The sequence below is a fragment of the Acinonyx jubatus genome, chromosome A3 (assembly GCF_027475565.1).
Source record: "Acinonyx jubatus isolate Ajub_Pintada_27869175 chromosome A3, VMU_Ajub_asm_v1.0, whole genome shotgun sequence".
In the NCBI taxonomy this organism is placed as follows: Eukaryota; Metazoa; Chordata; class Mammalia; order Carnivora; family Felidae; genus Acinonyx; species Acinonyx jubatus.
Genome location: NC_069388.1, coordinates 80,250,192 through 80,277,105, shown reverse-complemented (window position 1 = coordinate 80,277,105; position 26,914 = coordinate 80,250,192). Strand labels below are relative to the sequence as shown.

The following is a 26,914-nucleotide window of genomic DNA, read 5'->3' as shown; positions in this document are numbered from 1 at the left end:
TCAGAGTGTCTCTGGAATAAGTAAGCTTCATAAATAGATGTCTCCGTGTTGTTATAAACTTATATCAAATTTCACAAAATTTCTGAAGCCCATTAGAAGACCTAGTCACAATTAGTTACACTTTATTAATTAAATGCTCTAAGTCTTTAATGAGTGTGGGACCCACTTGTAGAAAATCTCTGAAGTTCCTAAGTATCCTTTAGAAACAAAGTCAAAGGAAGATTTTCCTTAAAATATTAGGCCATTACTCTCCAGGGTGTCCAAACACTTTGAAACAAAAATCAAAATGAATGGTCTAATGTGGTTTTTAAATGGATTATTAAAATTGGATCTGTCTTAGAAAATCTTAAAAAAAAGCAGTTATAGTACACATACTCCATCCACCATGTATTTGCCTAGGAAGAAAATATTTTCCTTCCTCTTATACTTTAAATTACATCCATTTCTTTGATTTTTCTAATTCCCCACAATTAACAAAGGGGCTTAAAACTAACTTTATGCATAATTATGTTTTTGTCATTGATGTAAAGCACCACTTCTGAGTGAATACATATATAGGTCTAAATTAAGTAATTATCTCCCACACAAAGTTTTCCTGTAACCCAAGTAAAATGCTAAAGCTATTCAGTAACAAATGGTATTTTTTGTTTTTTGAATGTTGTCTACGATCATTAACCAATTGAAAGTTTCTTAATACCTATTTTTAAATTATTAAAAATTTTCATTAAAAACACATCAAACACCTAAACAGAACATGGAGCTTTAAAACAACATGCAAGTCAACAAAAGTAATGTGCAGTAGATGAAAACATTATTTTCTTATATTTCTGGGAATCCTCTTCATAATTTTCTTTTCAAATGTTCCCATGAATAGGTTGGGGAGGGAAATTTTTTAATTAGCATTTGAATTATCTTAAAGGTGCTAGATAAGCATTGTTGGCTCATTTTTTAAAAGGTAGTAATCAAATGTATTACTTTCAAATTACATTTAATGTAGTAGCTCTTCTGCCTTTTTGTAGCACAGAGGGCACAGTATGGATCATGATTATCATTATGAGACCAATCATCAATATAGCACTACAGATGGGGAAAGTATAGGAAATAGAGTTCAACACTACATGTAAGACAGACCATAAATATTGATCTTTAAAGTAAACCCTTGGTTTACTTGGTGCTGACTACCTGAATTTTAAGTTCAGAGGTCTTTGAAGAACGTGTGATATCCTTTTTGTCTCACAGAAGTATAGAATGCGGAGAAATCCAATTATTTTACTTTTCTAATAGCTTGAATTTCTAATAAATGATAATTTCTTATTACTTGTAGAAACATATTTTAGATACTGTATGATTCAGTATTAACACATAATCTAAGTTGGTATGAAAGTGTTGGCACTGTTTTTATTGGGCCCTATGATACAAAATTTTCTTAACCTTTATTTTAATATGTCTATTTGTACTGTTTCCCAAAATAGGAAACTTGGTTTGTCTGTTATCATTAGAAAAAAGGTATTCCACATAGGAGAATTTTCCAGATACTTGAAGCTCATCCCTTTAAATGCACAAGTTTTACTTTAACCGTATCTATTTTTAGACTTTTCAAAATATGCTATACTTTCCCCTGTGTTCTTTAACAGAGAGTAATTAACATAATGCCACTGGTTCTTGATTATTAAGGTCTTAATTGTACATATTTTATTGTACCATTTTTATATTCAACTACTTTATGTATTCAACAAAGCCCTCACAGGCTGGTATAGCATTCAGGGCTCTTCCCTTTTATACAGGATGGTAGACTAAATGTTTCTGTAGGTTCCTGTTTCTGGGGGTTTGTTATAGTAGTGAGGTATGGGAGAAAGAAATTAACCTTTCATGTCAGACAACAGACCTGGTTTACTATTTACTAATTATGTAATTTGGGGAAAATTTATTTAACGATTCACAACCTCAATTCTTCATCTAAAAAGTGCTGCTTCCAAGTTGCAGAATGGTTGCAAAGAGGGAATTAAATAGTAACTGTACAGAGTCTGGTGCTCCCACCCCCCACCCGCTGCCTTGTTGTGCTGTTCCCAACAGTTCTTGCTCCTGCCAGCTCATTCCTCTTACTGTTCCCCATCCCTTGTAGATCTTGACATCAGGAGCTTCCCCGGACCTGTTCATCACTGTATTCATAGTCCCGGATGTCTGCCATCAATACCTGAAAGTGTGGTTTCTGGTAAAACACTTGTACTGCATTTGAATCCTAACCCTCCTGGTTTCTACTTGTGATCTTGGGCAACTTTGTCACCTGTCTCCATCTCGGTTTCCTTGTCTGTGAAATGAAGGGAAATTAAATTAAATTAGCTATTTATGTAACCATCCCTCACACAGTCAACACACAATAAATGTTAGAGTCTATAATAACTGGAGTTTAAAAAAACAGTATATTGCTTCTAATTTTCTGTGGCTGGGGGAATGAAATATCAAGTGTAATATTAGAAATTTTCTACTAATAAAGTTTGTGAGCTTTAGTATACAACTTTTTAAACATTTTTTTCCTTCTTTTCCTTTTTTTCTTTCTTTTCTCCTCCTCCTCCTCCTCGTCCTTCTTTTTTTTTCTTCTTCTTCTTTTTAGCAGCTCAGAAGCTTTACGTTTGGGTTAATAGGTCCTATTTTGATTGCTGGATAAATGATCTCAAGATAACTGAGATTTTCACCATATAGGACTATGATATAACCTATCTTTTTATTTCTCTTTTTCCTGCTGTGTCATTTGATTCCATTTTCTCTCTTCCATTTATAAAGATAGATTTAAAGTTTCTTCTAAGCTAACCAGTTTGTCCATGTTCTCATGTAGAAATGTTTGCCTTTTATTCATGTGTGACCAGCCGTATTAATAGCCAAGGCCATAACTCAACATGTCATCAATAAAAATTCACAGCAATTATAGTTCCAAATCTTAACATCTAACTTATTTCGAAATGGAATGTTTACATTATGTATGCCATTTCTTTGTGTTAAGTATCACACTCTTAGCTCAGTCTACTCCTCCAGTTGAATAATCTGTTGGAATTTGGAATTGAAGAGAAAAAGATGAAGGTAGAGAGCTATAGTTGAGGAGTGAATAGTGACAAATTGCTTTGGGTAGCAAAATAATCTCTTGAGTGTTATTATATGGTTCTAATTCAATGAAATTTAGAAACTGAATAAACAAAAGCTCAAACTGAACCTGCAATTATGAAATTTACTTTTTTGTTTCATATCAACCCTACTACTTTATATGTATAGGATAGAGTTCTTACTAGATTCCTTTTTATTCTTTTCAATAATTCAAGTCACTTCTGAGTGGCAGAGCTTTCATGAATTCTAGTTTTCTAGAAGATAAGAATTACTTCTCACTATTTCCCTAAGTATCATTAAGTCTGGTCAGCCAGAAACTAAAATGTAGGTGTCTGTCATAGTAATGATAAACTTTATATGATCCAAGTTGCTTTCTTTAAAAGTATATAATACTAATGGGCTTTTACAGTACCATTTCCCCCTCTACATCAAGGATTCCCACCCCCCCGCCCCGCCCTGCCACTTCCTAGAGATGGTCTTTGAAGTTCTTAAAGCCGGAGAGTAACTAGTGAGAGCGGGCAAAACGTCCAATAAGCAAAGGGAGACCCAGGCTAGTGACCCATGATTTAGGGCATGCCATTTATGAGAGCATCATAGGAGAGAAAATTACAGGAGAGTTTTATGGGAATCCTGGTTGGGGTTAAGAAGGAGGCTAGAGTCTCTCACCATAGGGATATAAGTGTTGTGGTCAAGCACTAGAATGTCTCTGTGATTTGACTCCAAGAAGTATCTTCGGCCTGATATCTGACCTAGAAAGAAATTTTAAGGGTGAGTCTGAAGCAAAAATCTAGTGGTATATTTTCTGTTGTCACCTCTCAAGAGAATAGCACTAGGGATAATGGGTGGGAAAATAATTGTTTTGGTATATTTGGATAATTTGGCCTTTATCCTATGTGTCACCTCTAGTACCTCCGATAATGTTCTTTACATCAGCATTTGCTTAATGTGCAGAGAGTCAAATGTATGACTATGATTTACAGAGGTCTTTCAGAGCGGAAAATCTTTCTCAATATGTAAATCATCAGGCATTCAGTTTTATTATTCTGACTTGATGTCACTCAGTTAATTAATCAGACTCTTTACAAATTTTTCTCTAAGATTCAAAATAGAATGAGACATTTTCTTTATCCATATTCTGGAGTCACTTGGTCTATTGTTGCTATGGTTTACTGTACACATACCCTCAAGTCCAAGTCAGAACTATTTTCCTTTTCATTAGTGAGGCAGACTTTTCTGTTTCTATTACTTCTCATCTCCCAGGTCTATTGATTCTTCTCATCACCAGACATCCTCCTTAGGTAGTATGTCTGTCACTCCCCATTCACTGAAACATCTTAGAACTATATTTTTTGCATTTATTATGTACTAAGTCCTTAGTCTTTTCCTTCTTTCAAGCCAGATTTTAGGATAGTTTTTTTAGACACTTTTGTATTTATCTTTCTAGACCTCGTGCCATTTCTGCCTCTCCATATGATATTATTTTCCTCCCCTAAGCAAGAGTAAAAATGTTAGCAAACCCAATTTTACCTACATCTTCACTCACAATGAGTTATGGTTACTCTTAAATCTACACATATTTTGAGGAAGGATACCTCCAGCAAACCCAGCTCTCATGGAATATAGTCCCGCTGATCTTGGTAGAAAGAGGGAGTTCATTCTTCTTTTTAGTTGCCCAATTTCTGGGGATTGAAAAGAGATGAGAACCTGTTTTATGTATAGAGTTGAACTTCATTATTCATGGAGTACGTATTTGTGAATTTGCCTACACACTAAAATTAAAATCAACGTTCATAGTGCTCTTGCAGGTCATTTATGCACATGTAAAGCAGCCAAAAATTTGAGCCACCTGACACCCGCATACCTAGCAGAGGCTGAACCAGGCAGTGCTCTGCCGTCTTGTTTCAACTCTCACGCTTTAAACAAGTGTCCTTTTTGTGGTCCATTTAGCACTACGTTTTTCAAATTTTTGTGTGTTTTTTTGGCGGGGGGGGGGGGGCGCCGGGTTTGGTGATTTCATTGTTCAAAATGGCTCACAAACAGTGCTGAGGTGCTGTCCAGTGTTTTTAAGTACAGAAGGGCTGTGACATTGCCCTCAGAGAAAATATGTGTTAGATAAGCTTCATTCAGGCATGAATTATAGTATTGTTAACTGTGAGTGCAATATTAATGAATCAACAACATATATTAAATAAGGTGTCTTTAAACAGAAGTACACATAAAATAAGGTTATCTATTGCTCAATTGACTAAAATACCGTGACCAGATACCCACAGGAACTTAATCCCATATTTCCTCTAGGAGGCATGGTTCAGTATTCACTAATTTGGTGTTTGCAGCAACTTTAAAGATCATAACGAGAACAAATAATGAAATTCAACTGTGCGTGTGTGTATGTATATTTCTATGTATCAAAATTATTGAAACCAGCTAATACCTCATTAAATGGCATATTATAGTTTAGAATAAGTCCCTGACTTATTATTATTATTATTATGCTTCTAGATCTATCAATTTACAGAAGATTCAAGGACAGAGGAATACGTAAAACATATGTGGATGCAATGACAGAATCCAGACTAAATATTCTACTGGACAAATTGACCTGGATTCTTCAACAACAACCAACCCCCTATACACACACACACACACACACACACACACACACACACACACACAAACTTAGACCTTAAAAGAGATTTAAGCACAGTTTTATGAAAGAATGTTCATAGCAGCGTTATTCTCAATAAGAAAAACTTTCATTAACTAAATGTCCACTAACAGAAGAAAGGATAAACCTATTACAGTAGTGATAGCAATTATAAGAAGCAGACTGAATGAATCTCACAGACATTATACTGAGAAGAAGCTGGATATAAAACAGGATAAAGTCTAGAACAGACACAAACCTAAGGTTAAAAAAAAATCAACATAGAAGTTGCCTGTGAAGGGGTAAGAGGCACAAGGGGACCATCTAGGGAGATGTAAATGACTACATGATGATAGGGATGTGGGTTACATTTGGTATATCCATTTGTCAAAACTGTACGGCTAAGATTTGTATATTTAAATATATGTACATTTTAACTCAAAAACTTAAAAAATAATGGAATGGAAATTGGAGACTGGGTGGAGGTATAGATGATACAAGAATGACAAACTGCTGATCACAGTCAAAGCTGGGTGTTGAGTACATATATTATACTGCTTACTTTGAGTATGTTTGAAAATTTCTATAATACAAAGCTTTTTTTAAAAAGAGAGACTTAAGGGGTGTCTGGGTGGCTCAGTCAGTTGAGTGTCTGACTTCGGCTCAGGTCATGATCTCATGGTTTGGGGCTTTGGGCCCTCTTCGGGTTCTCTCCTGACAGCTCAGAGCCTGGAGCCTGCTTCAGATTCTGTGTCTCCCCCTCTCTCTCTGCCCCTCCCCTTCTTGTGCCCTCTCTCTCTCTCTCTCTCTTTCCCCTCTCAAAAACAAATAAACGTTTTTTTTAAGTTTTTTAAAACAAATAAATAAAGGAGAGACTTAAGAGATAATAACAACCAATGGCATTTTTGGATCTCAAGTCTTAAAAACTGGATATTTGAGGTTATTAAAGAAATATTCAGAGGGATACTTTTAGGTGTGATGATTGTGCTATAGTTTTGTTTTTAAAATAAAGATACCCAGTTTTTATTTTAAAAAAACTTAAAAAAAATTTTTTTGACAGAGAGAGAGAAACAGAGGGACAGAGACAGAGTGCAAACGGGGTAGGTGCAGAGAGGGAGAGAGAATCCAAAGCAGGCTCCAGGCTCTGAGCTGTCAGCACAGAGCCCAATGCTGGGCTCGAACTCACAGACTGTGAGATCATGACCTGAGCCAAAGTCGGATGCTTAACTGACTGAGCCACCCAACTGCCCCAAAGATACCTGGTTTTTAAGAGAAACGTATGGATATACAGATAAAATTATATGGCACCTGGGATTTGTTTTGAAATAAATCAGTGGGTGTGGTGGAGGTAGAGACAAAACAAGGTTGTCCAGGGGTTGAAAATTCTTGAAGCTGGATGATGGGTACATGGGGTTTGTTAGACTATTCTCTGTGTATTTTGAAATTTTCTATAATAAAAAGTTTTTAAATAATGCATTAAAAACATACTCCCATAAATTGAAAAACTCCAGGCTGCTAAGTCTAGTCAAATGGATGAAACTGCGCTTTGCTAACGTGCAGTGCTGATTTTATCTGAGAAGAGACAGGCTGGGGGCAGGAGACCAGGCTGGTAACACTAGAAGGGGGCGTGTGGTGACTCAGGTTGGGAGGCTGGGAGTTTTGTACAGTGACACAGTGGGGTGGGGTTGTGAAGAAACTGATCTCTGAGAGGTTACTGTGGAGGCAGGACAAGCAGGAGACACAGATGCTTAAGGCAGGTTGTGAAACTGAATAGGGAAATTATTTGAGAAAATATTGAAGCAGTACCAGTTCAGGAGACCTAGTTGTGAGGACTCAATCCTGAAAAAGGCAGAACTAGGAAAATTCTATTGGCAGAGTCCAGGAGTCCTACATTCAGGTCATGAACTTGCCAACTTTAAATATGTTTGTTTACCCTAAACCCCCTCCACGACCTACTGTGGCTCCCCAGTATTCCCTAACCTTGCAACCAGAGTGTCTATACTACCACTCCAGAGATGGTAATGCTGAACAGTCAGTATATTTCTTTTTTTTAACTTAGACACTAGTGAAATAGTATTTTAGAAAGTCAGATATGTTTTTAAAGGTATTGCTAAAAGATTTTAGAAACCATTCTCAATTAAGAAAATAAATTAAAAAAAGAAACCATTCTCAAAAACAAATGAAAAATAGGCTCCTACAACATGGCAGGCTGAGCTAATTGGAGCCACATTTTCTGATACAAATAAATAGGCATCCTGGGTAAATACAACAACATAGCTGAGCTTGAGACAAATCAAGAGAAATCCTTACTGCCAGAGTGGGGGAAAATGTTGTGTCACGGGAAGGGGACTCAAAGTCAGAGACTTAAATATAGGCCTTAAGGGCCTGGGGCCAGGGCTTTAATGCCCATGTAGGGACAGGAGATGTGCACTTACACTGCAGTGCAGAGGTTAGAACTGGGGCCCCTGCTAACACCAGGACGTTCAAATAGCTGAAAGCCAATGTCCAAGCTTAAGGCAGTCAGGCAGGCAGGAGGAAATTCCTCCTTATTTGTGGAAGGGCCAGCCTATTTATTCTATTCGGTTTTTAAACTGATTGGATGAGGCCTCATCCCACTCGCGTTAGGGAACAAGATCTGCTTTACTCAGTCTAGTGATTCAAATGTTAGTATCATCCAAAAACATCCTCACAGACACACCCAGAAAAATGTTTAACCAAATATCTGGCCCAGTCAAGTTGACACATAAAATTACCAGTCATGAGTACTTATCTCACAGTTGTGTCAAAGATTAAATGAGATAACAGGAGATAGCAGGATGCTTGGTACAACCAAGATCTTAATAATGCGATAAATGTTAACTATTGTTATCATTATTACTCTACTCACTCCCCCTGGGGGATCTTATCCACTCTCGGGTTCAGTGATGGGATGGATGAATCCTCAATATTTAACTCATGCCTACTGGATATCATCACATTCACTTCAAGCTCAGTTGTCCAAAATGAAATCCATTGTTCTCCACAAAGTTGCTTCTTCTCTTGTGTTCACTGTATTAATGATTAACCCCAAAGTATAATGTCCAGTTACACACCCAGAAACCTCAAAATTATCTTCCTCTCCTCTTTCTCTGATGTCCCACATCCGATCAGCAGTTAAGTCCTGTTCATTCGACCTCCTGGATGTCTTTGGCCTCTGCTCTCTTTTTCCGTTTCCCACAGCTACTTAGTTTGTCCATCACCTCTCACCTGAATTATTACATATTCTTTTAACTGGTCACCCTGCTCAAACACAAATGTGATTTCTATCACTCCTCTGTTAAAATTCTTTCAGCAATTTCTCATTACCAAACTCCTTGGCATGGCATTCAAGGGCTTCTGTGATCTGATCCCAGAAAATTTACCCAACCTCATGATTCAGGGCGCCCACATCACATTCTATGATCTGGCCTGAATTCCTTGTAGTTCTCCAAGTGGGCTTGGAGAGCCCATGTTATTTCATGTTCCAATCTTTTCTTATAGTGCGAGCTCTACTAAAATGTCTTTGGTCACCTGGTGAGTACCTACTCATTTTTCAGGACTCAGCTCAACCACTATCTCCTCTTTGAGGTGTTTTCTGATTGTATTCTCGTGTAAAATTGATTATTCTCTTGTCTATATACCCACTGTTCCCTAAACATACTTCTAGAAAAGTGATTATAAAATTTCGTTGTACTTATCTATTCACTTGCCTATAAGCTTTTTGAGGGTTGCAAACATGACTAATCTTTACATACATAGCTTGCCACTATATGAATATTCAGAGAAAGAATTAATGCATGAAATTTGAGGTATAAAAATACAATTATTCCACAAGCAGATAAATCAATAGGGGTGGAAACACAATCTGAATCTTCTCTCCATGAGTTTTCCACTTCTCGCATTATTTAGTAATTTTTTTTAAGTTCCAGAATAACTGCTTGCATACATGTTGGTTAGCCTAATACTGAGAGTGTACAGACTGCATTCTTCAGTATGTAAGCATACTGCTTTAAAACATTAAAATTTTAACTAGCTTGTCTTTGACATTTTCCAAATATATCTAAAATGTCAGAGCCAGCATTTGGGGCCTACAAATCTTTTGAGTGAAAGCCCAGGCCTTCGAATTGTGTGCCATTCACAGGTTTAAAATAGGAACATGTTCCATGTTGACTGTGAGCTATTTGGGGACTTTGAGGACATTAAAAAGAGAATAATTTTATTTTAGGGAGGGTTATTGAAAGATAGCAGTTCTAAGAGATAAACTACATAATATACGAATATTGAAATGCAAGCTCCTCTGCCCGCCCCCCCCCCACCCCCAACGTTATTACTTTCAAATCCGAGAGTTTCAACAAGACTTGAGTTTGCAGTTTGGGTCTTCCTGATTCCAAAGGGAAGTCTGCCTGCATTTTTAGTAAAAAAACAACTTTCAACACACATGGACTAATAGGATATAATTACTTGTCAGTACAAAATGTGAGAAATTGGGAGAAAATATGAAAAGATATGTTCAATTGCTACAGATGAAACATTTGCAATAAAAGGAGAAAAATAAGCTTGCAACAGTTTCTTCAAGTCATAAGAAAAGATTGGTGTATCCAATTCCCTCTGCATCATTTACTAGCAAATTAGATAAATTGCATGATATTTCGGAGAAAGGTATCAATGTTGTGATTTTTTCCTTATATTCATATTCTAAGTGCCATTTTTATGTGTGTTTGGAAGGAGAGTAGAAACATAGTTTTAGTTGATTCTTACATAGTCAGATGGTGGATAAAAACGTTGGAATTTACTCAGCAAATTCCTAAGATCAAATTTTTTTTTTAGCATTGAAGGGATCTAACAAAACCTAAGTTACTAGTCCCCCAGCATTCACTTTCTTACTGAAATGACTAGGTATTTGAATATACCAAATTTGAAAATGCAGGTAAGCAACAAAAGGAGAGTTGCTTTGGTCAAAGAAATGTAGGTATTAGATATGTAGACTGAGGAGATGGTAATTGAAGGTGTGCTTGTTTTCTGTGACCAAAGTTTCACGAATTCAAAGGACTGCAGATTTTGAAGCACTATAAAAAAATATACGGTGAACACAATTTCAAAAAGAGATTCATGGATTTTCATGTATAAATGAATGCCACTTTGATTTGTACAAACCCCACAGTATGCCTAAATTGTGGTATCTTAACCTTATTATGGTGGGTATTTCAAAGTAATATATATTGACTGAGCCTTTACTATATTCCAAGGACTTTACATGTATTTTCTCTTTCAAGAAAAACTGATTGAACTAACAGCAAGTGATGATCATACAAAAGATAAACTCTTCCTGGAATTTTAGTGACAAGTACATAAAATCCAGAATTATGTTGATGTTGCTGGCAATAAAACCAAATTTTGAGCAGTATGTGGGTCTGCCTGATTCTGGGGAATATACTTTATTTCATGAAACAACTATAAGCATGTACATGACATAGAATACAAAATAACAACGCCTATAGGGTACCTGGGTGGCTCAGTCATCCAACTCTTGATTTCAGCCCAGGTCATGATCTCATGGTTTCATCAGTTCAAGCCCCGCATTGGGCTCTGCACACTGACTGTACCCAGCCTGCTTGGGATTCCCCCTCTCTCCTTTCTTTGCTCCTCCCCTGCTCAGCCTCTCTGTCTCTCTAAATAAACTTTAAAAACACCTATAAATAAGATAGAAGTTTATTTCTCTCTCACTTAAAAGAGGTCAAGAAAGGGGCACCTCTCAATCGGTTCCGACTCTTGTTCGGCTCAGGTCATGATCTCACCAGTTCGTGAGATTGAGCCCCGTGTCAGGCTCTGTGCTGAAAGCAGGGAGCCTGCTTAGGATTCTCTCTCTTCCTCTCTCTCTCTCTCTGTCCCTCCTCCGCACTCTCTCTCTCAAAATAAATAAACTTAAAAGGAAAAAAAACGAGGTCAAGAGATAGTCCAGTGTGTCAACTCCATGGTCATTAAGGACATAGATTTCATCTTTCTGTTTCTCCATTCAAGCATACTTTTTTAGGATTTCATTTATCTCCATTGTTGACTTATTAGCTATACATGTTTGTTTTCTTTCTGATGGGTGCTCTAAGATTTAAAATGTACATTTTTTAATTACAATGTACCTTCAAATAATAGTACATTTCACATATAATGTAAATTCTAACAATATAATTCTATTTTCCCCTTCCATCCTTTGAACTACTATTGTCAAGCATTTTACTTCTACATATGCTATGAACCCTATAAAACACTGTTATATATTTTAAGTAGTCAATTATCATTTTTAAAAATTTTTTAAAGGGGGGTAAAGCCTTTTATGTTTACTCGTATATTTACCATTTCCAGAACTCTTCATTCTTTAGTATAAAATCCAAGCTTCCATATGTGTTTTGTTTTTTTGTTTTAATGCTGAAGAAGTTGCTTTAGCATTTTTTGTAGTGCAGTTCTGCTGGCAACATTCTCTCAGGTTTTGTGTTCTTTAGCTTTCATTGAAAAACATTTTTTTGAAATGTTTATTTACTTTTGAGAGAGAGAGAGCAGGGAAGGGGTAGAGAGAGAGGGAGACACAGAATCTGAAGCAGGCTCCAGGCTCTGAGCTGTCAGCACAGAGCCCAACGTGGGGCTCGAACCCATGGACCACGAGATCATGACCTGAGCTGAAGTCGGACGCTTACCCTACTGAGCCACCCAGGCACCCCTTAGCTTTCATTTTTGAAAGATTTTTTCTCTAAATATAGGATGCTATATGACAGACTTTCTTTCAGCACTTTTTAAAATGCCTTTCATTGTCTTCTGACTTGCATAGTCTCTGATTACAAGTTTATTGATTTTTGTCTTTGTTTCTCTATATATAATGTACCTTTCTTCCCAATGGCTGCGTTTAATATTTTCTTCTTATCACTAGTCTTCAACGATGTAATGATGATGTCTTTTGCAGTGGTTTTGTGAGTGTGTATAAATGTGTGTGTTTACCCTGCTTAGGGCTCATTGAACTTTTTGAGTCTCTGGGTTTGTAATTTTTATAAAAATTTTAGCTATATTACTTCAAATAATTTTTCTGTCACCCCTTCTCACCCTTCTCTCATCTGGAACTCTAGTTGCACAAAAATTAGAATTGTTGGTATTATCCTGCAGATCACTGAGAATCTTTTTTTCTTGTTTTTGTTCTTGTTTTTTTCTTGGTTTGCTTTTTACCTTGGCTGGATTCTACTGCTATGTCTTCAAGTTTACTAATCCTTTCATCTGAGTGTCTAATCATTTGAGTGTTAATCCCATCCAGTGAAATTTTTATGCCCATAGAAATCCCATTTTTTAAAATATCTTTAATTTCTCTCTTTCAGCATATGGAGCATATTTATAATAACTTTTAATGTTGTTGATGGCTAATTCTACCAACTGTGTAATATCTGGCTTTGTTTGTGTCAATTGACTTTTATCCTGGTTACAGATTACATTTTTTTACTTTTTTGTATGTCCTAGTTCTCTTGCTAGCTCCCAGGCATTTTCAAGATCTTCCTTTTTACTCCTTAAGTGTTGATGCTCCCCAGGGTGCTATTACTGATTCCTCCTTTTCTGCTGTATATACTCCCTGTGGGCAATTTCATCTATTCTCATAATTTCAACTACCATCTATATGATGGTATATTCCAGTTATATCTTCTACTGTCCAGATCTCTCTTTAGAGCACTAGAGTCATACATATATAACTGCCTACTCCACTTCTCCACAGAGATGTCCAGAGTTGTCTCAAACTCAACATATCCAGAGTGAATTAATCAAATTCCCCCTCAAAAGCTGTTCAATCTCCTGCATTCCCTAACTCAGTGAATGGCATCACTAGCTCAGAAATCTGAGTCATCTTTCTCCTTCCTTGTCATACATATTGTTGTGCTCCCCCCCTCCCCGTCAGCCTCCGTTCTACTTTTACTGGGCAATCACTTTAGTTTTCTTTGGGAGAGCCATACCTCCTCATCACAACTTTGGGGGAAACTGACTCCTTTGGATCTAGGGGCAGAGCATTTGTCTTTATCCTAAGATGATTAGCCTTATGCCATCCCCTGACCATACATAGAGACATGAACCAATTCTTGAGGCTTTTGAGAAAGGTGTAAGATGTTTTCTCTCCTTTCTAAAAGAGTTTTCAAAAATCACTCCTTTTTCTTCTTTTCATATACCTGGATAGTGAAACTTAAAACCACAGGAATTTCTGGTCACTATCTCCTATGGTCAAAATAAAGCTAATACTGGGGCACCTGCATGGCTCAGTCAGTTAAGTGCCCGACTTCATCTCAGGTCATGAGCTCAACAGTTTGTGAGTTTGAGCCCCGCATCGGGCGCTGTGCTGACAGCTCAGAGCCTGGAGCCTGCTTTGGATTCTGTGTCTCCCTCTCTCTCTGCCCCTTCCCCACTCCTGCTTTGATAAAAAATATAAATAAAGCTAATATTAAGGATGGAAAAGCAACAAAACAAGAGAGAAACATGTCCTTAGTGGCATCATTTAACTGCTGAATCATTCAGCTCCATAGCCCACCTTTTCACTGGGCTTTCTATCTAGACAGGTAATATTGGTTTATTGGTTAACCCAGTTAGAGTGAGTTTTTGCTGCTTGCAACCAAAAGCATCATAATTGATAACTCTCCTTCACCCTTCACCCCCAAACACAGGCAATTGCTCACTAGGTTCTATTAATTCTATCTCTTAAATAGTGTCTGATTATCCTGAGTTCTGTCTCTTGAGACTGAAAATGTCTTAGTTCAGGCTCTCATCTTTTTTTAAATGCATAAAATTCATTTCTAAAATACATAGCTTAATCAACATTTCATCTGCTTACAGTCCTGGCATGAGTTTCCATTGCTTCCAGAAAAGAGTTCACATTCCTTAGCATATTGTATAAGATTCTTCATGATCTAAGCTGTCTCCCTTACCTTTTCTGTGTCTCCTCTCACCACTCCCTCAACCCTATTCTACCAGCAATGCCGAACTCTTTGCTGAACCAAAACACTGTTTGGTCTCGTGCCTCTAGTGCTTTGCTCTTGTTGCCCTCCACCTCCACTCCTAAATGCTCCCACCCATTTCTCTCTTCCCCTTCCTCTACCAAAACACACAAACATACTAACTGGTAGTCATCTTCAAGTTCAAATGTTCTTGGAAGCATCTCCCGACCTTGCTTGAGTCTGGGGCAGCTGTGTATCAAAGCACCTGATGTGCTTTCCTGTTATGGTATTTGTCACAATGAGTCCATTTATTTACCTGTCTCCTCTCTGCACAGCAAGCACTTTGAAAACAAGGAATGTTTCCTTCACATTCTTGTATCTCCATTTCTGAGAATAAAGTGCCTGGGATGGAGTATACTCAGTAAATGTTTTTTGTTGCTGTTGTTTTTAAATTTTTTTGTAACGTTTATTTATCATTGAGAGACAGAGCAGGGGAAGGGCCAAGAGACAGAGAGACACAGAATCCAACGCAGGCACCAGGCTCTGAGCTGTCAGCACAGAGCCCGACACGGCGCTCGAACCCACAAACCGTGAGATCATGACCTGAGCCGAAGTCGGACGCTTAACCGACTGAGCCACCAGGCGCCCCAACTCAGTAAATGTTTTTTAAATGAGTACTTATGTGGTCTACAAACACAAGGATTTCTGATCTTGAGATTCTATTTGCAAACCTCAATTTTTCTTCCTCTACATGTGTTTCTGATTTATAAACATTAATTTTTCTCTTCCAGGGTATGGGTTTCTAGACAGGCAGAGAAGGAAACCAAAAGAGTTTAGGACAGGTTGCCTGTAGTTCTTCTGAGATCCAGTAACTGTGTACTGCCTTTCATCACCCTCCTCCACCACCTATTCACACCTGGGTGCCCTGTATGGGTGTAGACTTAGCTGACCAGCCCAACAGCATAATCAGACCTTGGTTCAGACTTTTGTTACTGCCAAATGAAAGTTTGCCAATATATGTAAAAAGTGAACCATTTTCAACTTCCCGTATCTTTTGAATTTATGAATATTTCTTAAAAGTCATAGGCCTCAAAATAATCCAATCTGGATTATTTTACACCAAGCAAGTGAAATCTGAACTTTTACCTTTGCTGGCCTTAAAGTTTGATGTGACTAATTAGGTGAAAACATTATGGGATTCTGACAGTGGATGTTCTTAACAGTTATCACTTAATTGTTCAGTTACTGGAAGCAACTACATCTCTACAAGTCTTAGGTAAAAAACAAACTTGAATTTAAGGCAGAGAGGACTCGTTTGAGGGAAGGGAGGGAAATGGGTATTTGTGACAGAAAATCAGGCAGGAGGGAAGACCGAAATATCGACAGGAAGTCAGACTTCAGTAGGCACTTGTGAGTGGTGAGGTTAGAAGTTGGGGGTGGAGCGAAGTAGGAAGGACTAGCTGAGGGCGGGGTCCCTAACAGCACCTTAAGACAAGAAGGCCCTTGTTCAGCCAGCAGCAGCAAAGAACACGTTCTCTTCCTCAGTGTGTCGGTGACCATAGTAACAGCAGGGGGCTGAGCCTCTCCCCGAGCATGCGCAGTGCAGTGAGAGCCGGGACGCTTCCTCAACCACGATGTATCCCTTTTTTCTTCAGTCGGAGAACTACAACTCCCAAGAGACCACTCGGCGCCGCGTTACCGCCTCCCGCTGTGGCCCTGCCTTGTCTCCTCCCTCCCGCCCCGCCCTCCTGCTAGTCCCCTCCCCTCCCTCCGAGTGTGTGTCAGTGACCCAGAGCGGTGTGAGGCGGAGGGACCGTCGGGGGGCGCCGCCGCGGCCGCCGCCTCCACCAGCAGCACCAGCGGCGCCGCGCGTTCGGTTTTGCCTCAAGCCCTTCGGAAGCGCACCACAAAGCGGGCTCCGTGCCTCTCCCTCCGCCCGCGGCTCCTCAGCGCTCGGCTCCGCGGCCAACTTCCCTCGCGGGGCTTGGCCGGCTCGTGTAGAAGGCGGCGGCAGAACGCTGGGCTGTCTGCTCGCGCTCCTCGCGTACGCACACCTCTCACCCCCTCGCTCCGGGTCTCGGGGCCGTGCTGGATTGCGGCCACCAGTAATTGTCCGGTGAGTGCGGCCGCGGCGGGCCACGGAAGGGCTGGTGGCGAGGCCAACGAGGGGTGCGGGCAAGGCGGGCGCGCAACTTCCTCGGCGGTTGCCGGGGGCGGCCGGCAGGCTCTCCCCGCCCGCTTGCGCGCCCCCGCGCTCGAGGCGGCCGGGAACGGAGTTTGCGGCTCCCGCATCCCGCGCCCTCGCAGGAGGAAGCGCCTTTGTCAGGAGCCGGCCCAGCGCGCCCTCCCCCTCCACCTCGGAGCCCCGCGTGCGGCGGCCAAGTCCGAGGGCCGCCTGCTGCGGGAGGGGAGCTCCGCGGGGGCGGGAAGGAAGAGGGAAATGAAAGAGAAACAAAGGGGGCGGTGGGCTTTTCTTTTGTTTGTGCGAATCTGCTAACTTCTTTCTCCTTCCTTACATAACACAGACTTCCAAGTTAGTCATTCTTTTTATTGTGATTATTGTCATCTTCTCTGCGTGTCTCTCGAATTTCCTTTCATCTCTGGATCTCAGAGCGTTTAAAAACACTAATTAATTACACCTTCGTGGTCCCCACGAAACGAGTTAATACGCCCGTATTCCTAAGTGGGTAAACTGAGGTCCGGAAGAGCTCTCTAATTGATGGATACTCTTCATCTTCCACCGCGCCTGGTGTCTGAGGACCTGAAAGCATTTATGAGTAAGAACTCGTTCTCCGATGCCCCGTGGAAAAGTTATAGATGCTCATTTTAGTTAAAGGTTAACTGAAGTCTAAAAGAAGTCTGGGTAATTGTTAGGTAGTTCAAACAATAATTCTTGCATAGTGTTTGAATCTTAAAACCTCAAAGGACTCTTGAAAAATGCTTTGAGTGTGGAAAATACTGTAAATCATAAACCCACCCCACCATCTACTTTTATTTTTGTATATGCAGGTCTTTCATGAGGCAAGAGTGCAGTGATGGGGGAGCAGGAGGACAGAGGGTTTTTCTTTTTTTTTTTTTTTTAATGTGAATTTGACAGATTTTAATCACTACACACGAGGAGATGTATCTTGGTTTTAACAGCATCAACAGCCTTCCCATCGTTTAATCATCAAACAGTATGTTAACAAATAATTGAGTGAGCATTTTACCCATAAGGTACTCGATGTGCAAAGAACTGAAGCTCTAAGTGTATGAAAAGGTCATCTGTTTGTTTTGGTTCAAAGCTGTGTACTTTTCCTTCTCTGCAAAAATGTTATTTTGTTTTCATAGCAGCTGATCTTTTGTTTCAGAACTGGCTTTGTCTTTTTCTACTTTGAATATGTATTATAACTGAGGAGAGATGTAAGGTGTTTGTTTTTTAATTTGAATTGTAGTGTGAATTTAAATTTTTGAATTGTGGAGAAGGTTTAGTTTCTTCAGTTCTTCTGCTTGAGCTTATGATGTTTTCTTTAAAACAGGAAATGTTTTCTCAAAGTGATCAAATTTACATCGCGAAACATTGTCTTTATTGTACAAATAGATCATATGAATTCCTTTTGTTTTTTTTATTCACACCAACAGCCTCTTCTGGAAGAGAATGCTTAATTCTGAAGACGAGTTTATTTTTGGTAGTTGAACCAAACTGGATGGTACCAAAAATTTAAGTGAAGCATCATTTCTACTATTTATTTCTTGAGACGAATAATGATCAGAACTGTAGTGAATACTTTTACCTATTACTGTTGAATTTAATTTTTTGATACAGTTGCCCCCAGATTTTAGATCCTGGTGGTTCCATCAGAAAAAGAAAGTGAGACGTTTGTTTTTTTGATTTTTCTCCCAAATCCTCTAACCTGTCCCCATCCTGTGGGATGTTTAAAGAGATCTTCAGTTTAAAGCAAACGATTGGAAGTAGAACAGTTAAATGTACGGAAAGTTGCATGTAGTGGAGTGGTTTTAATGCCTCATCTAATAAATTGACACTTTAAAGAGAAAACGTTCACTCGGGTTTTCATTAATGTTTTAGAGGTGCTGTAATGCAATAATAGTAGTACTTATTGACTTGAAAAAAAGCTAGAAATTGTGCCTTAGTGACAGATTTGGGGGGAAGGGGAAGAATCTGTGCTCTCTTTAAAATTGTCATTTCAGTGACCTTGCAGTTGGTTACGATGAACTTTTTTCTGTAGCTTTTACAAACCAAATTTACCAGAGGCGTTTGTACTTTAAAGGAAGCTACTAACAGGACCTCTTGGCTCAATCAGTGGAGTCCAAAGGCAGAAGTTAGTGTCGACTGGCCAAGGCTGGCACTGCGGGTTTCCTGATATCTTTGGGACCCCTTAAAGAAATGGCAGAAAAGTACAGGGTAGGGAACTGAGTCTGGTACTGCCAGATACTAAACAGGCACGTTTCAAGGGGAAGCCTCCGTACATTGCTCTTTGACGTCGTTTCAGCTTCTTTTCAGGTTGTCGTAATGTCACTTGTATGTTCAGAGTCTTGTCATTTAGAATGTGCCACATTAATACTGTCCGGTGGGTCAGATGATAAGGACTTTCTATGCCATTTCTGCTTTGTGAACAACTGGTTGCACACAGAAACTTCTGGAGCTAATAAAGATTTTAAGCCCAAACTTAGAATTGAAAACTATCTTTTTTTTTCTTTTTAATGTCTATTTATTTATTTTTGAGAGAGAGAGAGAGAGCACATGCAGGGGAGAGGCAGAGAGAGAATCCGAAGCAGGCTCTGTGCCCCAGCACAGAGCCCAAAGCTGGGCTCAAACCCATGAACCGAGAGATCGTGACCTGAGCCAAAATCAGGAGTCAGATGGTTAACTTACTGAGCCACCCAGGTGCCCTGAAAACTATCTTTCTAACATTTCTCACACACATACATCTTGCCATTGCACATCAGTATAAAGCTATCCTAGTATTTATGAAATCAGAAAGGCTTGTATGGATTATTTTATTACATATATTTTAGCTATGCAGTGTATATTAAAATTTTAAAACGTCAGGTATATGATGGCATTAAGATGGTTGGTTCCAGGACTTTCTTTGGAAAAAATCATGTTATTCCAAAAGTTACATTTATGTCTTTTCATTGAAGAGAATAAAACAAATTTAAAAGCCAGTTGAAAGAAGGAAGAAGAAAATCAACAGAAAAAACCTATTGAAGATGTTTTTAAAAAGTACAATATAAAAGATTCCTGGCATTATATAAGGGACAAAATTCTAGCTAAAGTCTATAAACAGTGAATTCCACTTAGCAGTTTCTGTTTATAGATTTCTAGCCATCTTTTCCAGATTTCCTCTAAATATGTTACACAAGGAAAGTAAATAGAAATCATTCTTTCAAGGGATTTGGGTTGTTGGAAATTTTTGTTTTACACATGTGGTAGTGGGGGAGGAGGCGGTCATTGTTTTTCTTTAAGTTTAGCCTCTGCCAGAGAAGATTTTCCCCACGCTAATGTATGGAAATCTCAGAACAAGAAATATTGGTCACTGAAAGAACTAGATATAATTTCAAGTTATGCCACTAGCTTTTTCTTACATTATCTTGAAAGACCACTTCTTTTTCTTTCCAGAGGTTGAAAATAATTGTTTAACATGTTACCCTTAGTAGGTCCTACATAATTTTTGTTGTTATTGCTGCATTACTTTGCAAGTAATAAAGAGAAAGTACAAGATTTCTTAAGTGAGGGGTGCCTGAGTGGCTCAGTCGGTTAAGCATCCGACTTCAGCTCGTGATCTCATAGTTCCTGAGTTTGAACCCCATGTTGGGTTCTGTGCTGACAGCTCAGAGCCTGGAACCTGCTTTGGATTCTGTGTCTCCCTCTCTCTACCCCTCTCTACAAAGCTCACGCTTTGTCTCTGTCTCTGCAAAATAAATAAACATTGAAAAAAAAAAGATTTCTTGAGTGAACATCGGGGAATTTCTGATTTTTTTTTCTTCTTAAATAGAAATAAGTAATCGAAACATGAACATATGATTGGAGCCTTTCAATTACCATAGCTTCCTTCAGAAATAAAGTTGAGGAAAAGGGATTTGTTAGGTAATTTAAGAGAAATGAATTGTAAGTAAGTCTAAGAAGATGTGATTATTTTTTCAGAACGTATACATGATGTTTTAGAATTTTTTTTGCCACAATAAACTGTTTCAGAGAAGTAGAATTTTACATAGTACTACTTGCATTACCTCTGTAAGACTTTTATACACCTCAAAATACCATTTACAGAAAAATAGAATATGTTGTTGTTGCCTGTAAATGAGAAAATTCTGACATTTGTTATTCCCCAGTTAATCTTGACCATTCCTGTAGTTTTAAAAAAAAGTTCCAAATTCAATACACATGTAATCTACTTCCTTTTCAAAGAGTTTATTACTGATTTTTCTTCTATAATGAACCTCTTGGGATGTTGCTAATTCTAAAAATATGTATTACCCCTAGTTTCCCACCATCTTCTGCAGTTTCTTTTTGTATCATTTTTTGGCTACGATATGCTTTCTCCCCTAAATTGTCTAAAATAAGCTAAGAAATGTTTACACATACTTGACAAGAAATACAGTCATTTATTATGCTAAACTTCAGCTAAATTTCAACATACAGGGGCCATTGAATCTGTTTTGGAGATGGAAGTACACTTATTTTGAAAGGAGGGAGGTAAAGCAGGGACAGCAAATAGATTTCACCTTGGGTACCAAATCTGATTGCTTGGTGGTGGCTCCCTGGACTATATTTAGAAAACTGGGAGTCCTAGTTCAGACTCAACAGGAAAGAGTGCTGTGATTAGCAGTTTCTGCTATTGGGTGGGTAGTGGACTTTTGGCATGAACGCCAAATATTCATTCAGTAAGTATTTATTGGTTGTCTTTTATGGGTCAGGCACTGGTCTAGATGCTGATACCATTCACGCAAATTAAAATTAAAAGCTCTGAGACACAGGCAATAAAATAAATAAAAAATTTCATGTTTTAAGGATAAATGAACTCATTTCCTCAAGAAATAAATGAGAAATAAGAAATGGAGAGGAAGCTCTAAGATTAAAAGAGACTTCAGAGACATATCCACTAAATGCAGTATATGGACCTTAGTTAGATCCTTCTTTGAGCAAGCGAACTGTAAAAGGTATTTATGAAAAATAGGGGAAGTTTGGACATTGAATATTTGATTAAAAGGAATTGTTAATTTTTGTAGGTGTGATAATGTATTCTGGGTTTTAAACAAGCAGCCTTAACTTTTAGGGATCTAGTGTATTTATTAATTAAAATATCATGTCTGGATTTTTGCTCCAAAATAATTTGGAAGGGAGAGGAGCATTGATGAAACAAGATTGGCCATGTATTGAGAGTTGTTGAAGGTAGATGATGGATACCTGAGATTTCTCATATTCTCTCTACTTTTGTGTATGTTTGAAAATTTCTGTAATGAACAGTGTTACACACACACACACACACACACACACACACACACGGGAGAAGATAGAGAAGGGGAAAAGGGACCAGGTGGGATGTGAGTATGGGATGGGAGGAGCATGGCAGAACACACCTCATTGAGAAAGACCTGAGGTAGGTGAGGGGGAGTAAGCCTTGCAGATAATCCTGGAGCAGGGCGGAGGCACAGAAAAGGGCATGTACCTTGGCCCTGAGGTAGAGGATCTTGACTGTGCAAGAAACTACAGGACGACCAGTGTGGCTGGGTTAGAATGAGAGAGTAGCCGGAGATAGGGTCAGAAAGGTAAAGGGAGGGGCCAGGAGACCAGATTGTGTGGGGCCTGGTTAATTATCTATCCTTGCTTTAAAGTAAGGACATTTATTTTATACTTATCTAAAATATGTCTACTTTAGTCACCCTGGGAGCTATCTATACACTTACTTCAATGATACTAGCATTACTCAAAATATTTTTGGAACTACTTTTTTTTATTTTGGTAATTGCCTTTTAAGCCAGTTTAAGAGCCACACATGAAAATAGCTCAGTACTATATATTTGCCCCGTGTTTTTAGGGGAAAAGGAGGTATAAGGACATGATATTTCATTTATCAGATATGACTCAGAGAGGACAGAAAGAAAGAAAGACAGAAAGAAAATAAGAAATAACTTCAGGCTATTTCTAAAATTCAGATCCTCTTTAAGAAGGCAATTATGGTTTCTTAAAAATCAGGGCTACCCATAGACTGAAAAGGAGTTTCAATAATGTTGTGGACAATTGTAGCATCATTTGGAATAAGGATCTAACCTCTGAGAGTGACTGATATGGAAGAGACTATTACACTCATTTAGATATTTGTGTTTTGTCTGGTGCATTGAAACACATACGTATACATACACACAAGACTATACATACTTCTTAATAATTAACCACTCAAAACAGTCACTGCAGATAAGTTTCTGTGTCAGGCATTTAAGACTGAAGAGATGGCATTTATAATGTAATGAAGTTGTGTAACTTTCTTGTTGCTATGGCATACACTAGGAGAATTGAAAGACCAGCACACATTTAGTGTTAGAGATTAATCTGGCTCTCAAGTCTTATATTTATGCTTCATTTCTCAAATTAATAGTTGCTTCCAGAACATAATGATTTCCCATAAAGAACTGTATTTAAATCTTGATTGTTACAGAAAAATTGAACCCATCCTTCAAACGTTTGAAAGACTCCCTCAAAAAAACCCTGCATGAATATGGACTTTAAAAATCTTCTACTGATAGGACAGTATACATGTAGGGATTTCTAGTTTTGAATGATTTGACACTAAATGATTTAAAATGATAAATGATTTTCATTTTTTCTAGGAATAAGTTTTCCAACCTGAGAAACTAAACTTATTTCAATGATTTTTACTTTATGGATAACATTGAACAATAAAGAAAACCATTTTTTTTTAGTTAACTATGCATAATAGGAGGGTACAATATTTTCTTCTGTATCTTTAACCAATAATATATAGGATTTAATGGGATTAAGTAGAATTTGAGAATTTTTTAATATATAATAAATTCCAGGGGTGACTGGCTGGCTCAGTCAGTAGAGCATGCAGCTCTCGATCTCAAGGCTGTGAGTTTGAGCCCCACATTGGTGTAGAGATTACTTGAAAAAAAAATGTTTTCATAAAATAAAATAAATTGCATAAAGTGACCACTAAGAATATAAGTACATAACAGTATAAGTAATACTTTAACAAAACTCCCTATTTTGAACATTTTTCAGAAAATTCTTTAATTTCTATTTATTTGGGTTTTTTTTAATTTTTTTTTTTAACATTTATTTATTTTTGAGACGGAGCATGAACGGGGGAGGGTCACAGAGAGGGAGACACAGAATCTGAAACAGGCTCCAGGCTCTGAGATGTCAGCACAGAGCCCGACGCGGGGCTTGAACTCACAGACCACGAAATCATGACCTGAGCCAAAGTCGGCCGCTTAACCGACTGAGCCACCCAGGCACCCCAGAAAATTCTTTAATTTCTTTAACTCACTCATTGGTCCTCTTGGTGTGTATATACATATAGGTAGATAGCCAGAACGTTTCTTCATATACTGTATATTACTACTAAGATTGAGATGGTAGGCTAGATTATTTAATGTGTTTTTTTTGGTTTGTTTACTTATTTATTTTGAGAGAGCAAGCATGAGTAGGGCAGGGGCAGAGAGAAAGAACCCCAAGGAGGCTCCACGCCATCAGCACAGAGCCGGATGCGGGGCTTGATCTCACAAATGGTGAGATCATGATCTGAGCTGAAACCAAGATTTGATCGCTTAACTGATGGAGCCACCCAGGCACCCCTGTTTAATATAGTTTAAACACTAGCCTGTTAGCATGAACACAGAGCCCATGTTTAATTCTTGGGCTTTCCATTAATTCTGAAGGTATTTCCAAGCTATCTTTGATTCATCTGTAAAATACAATAAAATAATAATAGTTTTTTCATGAAGGACTTTGAAATTCTGTGATGGGACCATACTGATGTGTGGCTCATTTTAGAAATAGCTTTCAGTCTGTTGATTTGTTGGTAGGATTATGAGTCAGTGTTTCATTTCCATTTTTGTGAAATAAATAACTTATGATGGACAAGGAAGAGAAAGGGGGAGGGGAAGGGAAGGAAGGAAAGAAAAAATCGTCTCTCACAAAATAGTAAACGTGACCATGGATAATTCTTGTAACTTGGATCTACTTAATAGATAAAATGTATAAATTAAGTAGAGAATAGTAATAATAATATAGCTTCCATTTCAAGAAAAAAAGTTGCTTTGTAAAAGGTACGTCTTAAATTTCATGGTGGCTTAAACTTTGTGACCATGATAAAGCCTATACTTATTTTGGGAAATAATAATAATGATGAATTGATAATATTAATAATGATGATGATGCTAATTAACAGTAAGGAAGAATTATTTGAAAATTCAGTCTATTACTTAAGCTCTGTAGATTTTTGCAGCATCAGCTTCCAGGGTTTTTTCAACTTGTGCTTTGCAAGATACGTGTATTCCATATTTCTGCCTCTCTCACTTCACCTCTCTCTTACTTTCATCTCTTCCTCACTTTGTCAGTGGCTTTGTTTATCTTTCTTTACTTGCTTTAGTGCCCATTGTTCTTCTGTCATGTTTTCTACACGTCTGCCATTTTTATACTTAAAAGTGGGCTTGGAATGAATTCAGGGTCTTCACAAATATAAAAGGAGTACTTTTATATACTTCAAAAGGAGTAACAAATATAACATTCATGACAAATATAACACTCATCCTCTTTTTGTCTTACCTATTTAGCTTCTTTTTAACTTTCCTTTGTCCCTTTTTGTGTGTGGGTGTGTTACAGTGGAGAGATGGTATATTCCATCAGCGAGGCACTAATAGATAACTGTGTGACACAGAGGATATAGCACTTTTTGAAATGAATAATGTAGGAAACAGTAGTAAAGTCATTGGTTTGAGAGCTTCATGAGTTAATTCTGCATTCATCCAGAACCTATACCTAAACTAGCAAAATTTGATAGAATTATTAGCCTAGTGGAATTTCAAGTGCTGTTTTCAGCTCTTGGTATATGTTGTCTTTTCCAAAAACCTCAATCAGGGATTTCATCATCATTGTAATAATAGTTAATCATAAATGGCTTTGGAGAAAACTGTCTGAACTTAAGTTAAGATGCTTTTTGACAGTTAAGAGGAAAAGATAGAAAAATCAGTAATGTGGTAAACAAGTTAATAACTTCCCTGTCCTTTCGTGGAATGAATTATAAGGTGATTGGCCCTAATTTGTTGCCAGTTTTAAATGCTCATTGTAGTTTCAACATATCAGTTGGCTTAATCTTTAGAAGGCACCATTAACTTTATTTTTTTAACAATAAGTGAAAACAATTGGAGGTGCTTTGCTGGTTCCTCAAAACCTTAGTGTTGGATTCCTGGTTCTTGGCAGATAATATCCACAGTACCTCATGTTCTTCTGGGTTATGTCAAGTTTAATGAGCTACATGTACTGGAAGCACTAAAAGCTGATTTTCTTTAATTTTAGAATACAGTTAACATAATGGATTTTCCTTTGAATTGTTTCTCACTACTATTCTTTAAATTTACCAAAGGACCAAAACTTCCAAATTACAAAACTAGTTAAGTTTATCATTCATGAGAAAATGTGTTGATGTGGGTTTCTTTTATAAAGTAGTGGTTGCTTCTGATTAGAAACCACAGTCATATAGACAAGCTTCATGTATCTGAAAGCTTTTTAAATATACTTAACTGCTTTACTGTAATTTTCATTAAAGTGGGATGATTCAGCCTTGAACTAAGTTTTTTCAGTTCACCAAAGGAGCAGTGAATTTTGAGTTAGTGTCTTAAACTCTTCATCCTAGAGCATATCTGTTACTTCAGTGACACCAGGCCTTTTTTATAATTCATCACTGATACTTAGTAAACAAAAAGAAAAGCACATTTTGCTAAAGCTTCTTGGTTATGTCTCTTTTAGAAATTGTATGCCAGTTAATTTGCATGTAGTTCAGCACTTAAAGACCAGTCTTTAAAGTCTTCAGCCAGGATTTGCCTCCTGAAGCTCTTTAAAATGGCTTCCAAAAAAGGATTTGCTAGATGTCAGAACTGAGTAGGATGTTAATGATTCAATATGCCCCCTCATTCTCCTCCTACTTCTTAAATTGAAAGCTCCTTCATAGCATCTAGGTGCCCT

At 38.0% G+C, this 26,914-nt stretch overlaps 1 protein-coding gene and 1 long non-coding RNA gene across 3 annotated transcripts in view; one reads left to right on the top strand and one right to left on the bottom strand.

Moving 5' to 3' along the window:
• The window catches only part of LOC128311209 (uncharacterized), a 32,307-nt gene extending 15,865 nt beyond the window's left edge, over positions 1 to 16,442 (bottom strand). Inside the window, exons 1-3 of one of the 2 annotated variants that reach the window (XR_008289349.1) lie at positions 16,192 to 16,442; positions 3,763 to 3,845; positions 2,104 to 2,194 (exon numbers count right to left, since the gene is read on the bottom strand). This is a non-coding gene — a long non-coding RNA (uncharacterized LOC128311209). Of the gene's footprint in view, positions 1 to 1,360; positions 2,195 to 3,762; positions 3,846 to 16,191 lie in introns of those variants that run through there. The other variant, XR_008289348.1, reaches the window with a different exon arrangement.
• A 240-nt stretch (positions 16,443 to 16,682) lies between these two features.
• PELI1 (pellino E3 ubiquitin protein ligase 1) overlaps positions 16,683 to 26,914 on the top strand; it is a 58,772-nt gene continuing 48,540 nt past the window's right edge. The window contains exon 1 of the mRNA XM_027072350.2: positions 16,683 to 16,822. The gene's annotated coding sequence lies outside the window, so the exon portion shown is untranslated. The remainder of the gene's footprint in view (positions 16,823 to 26,914) is intronic.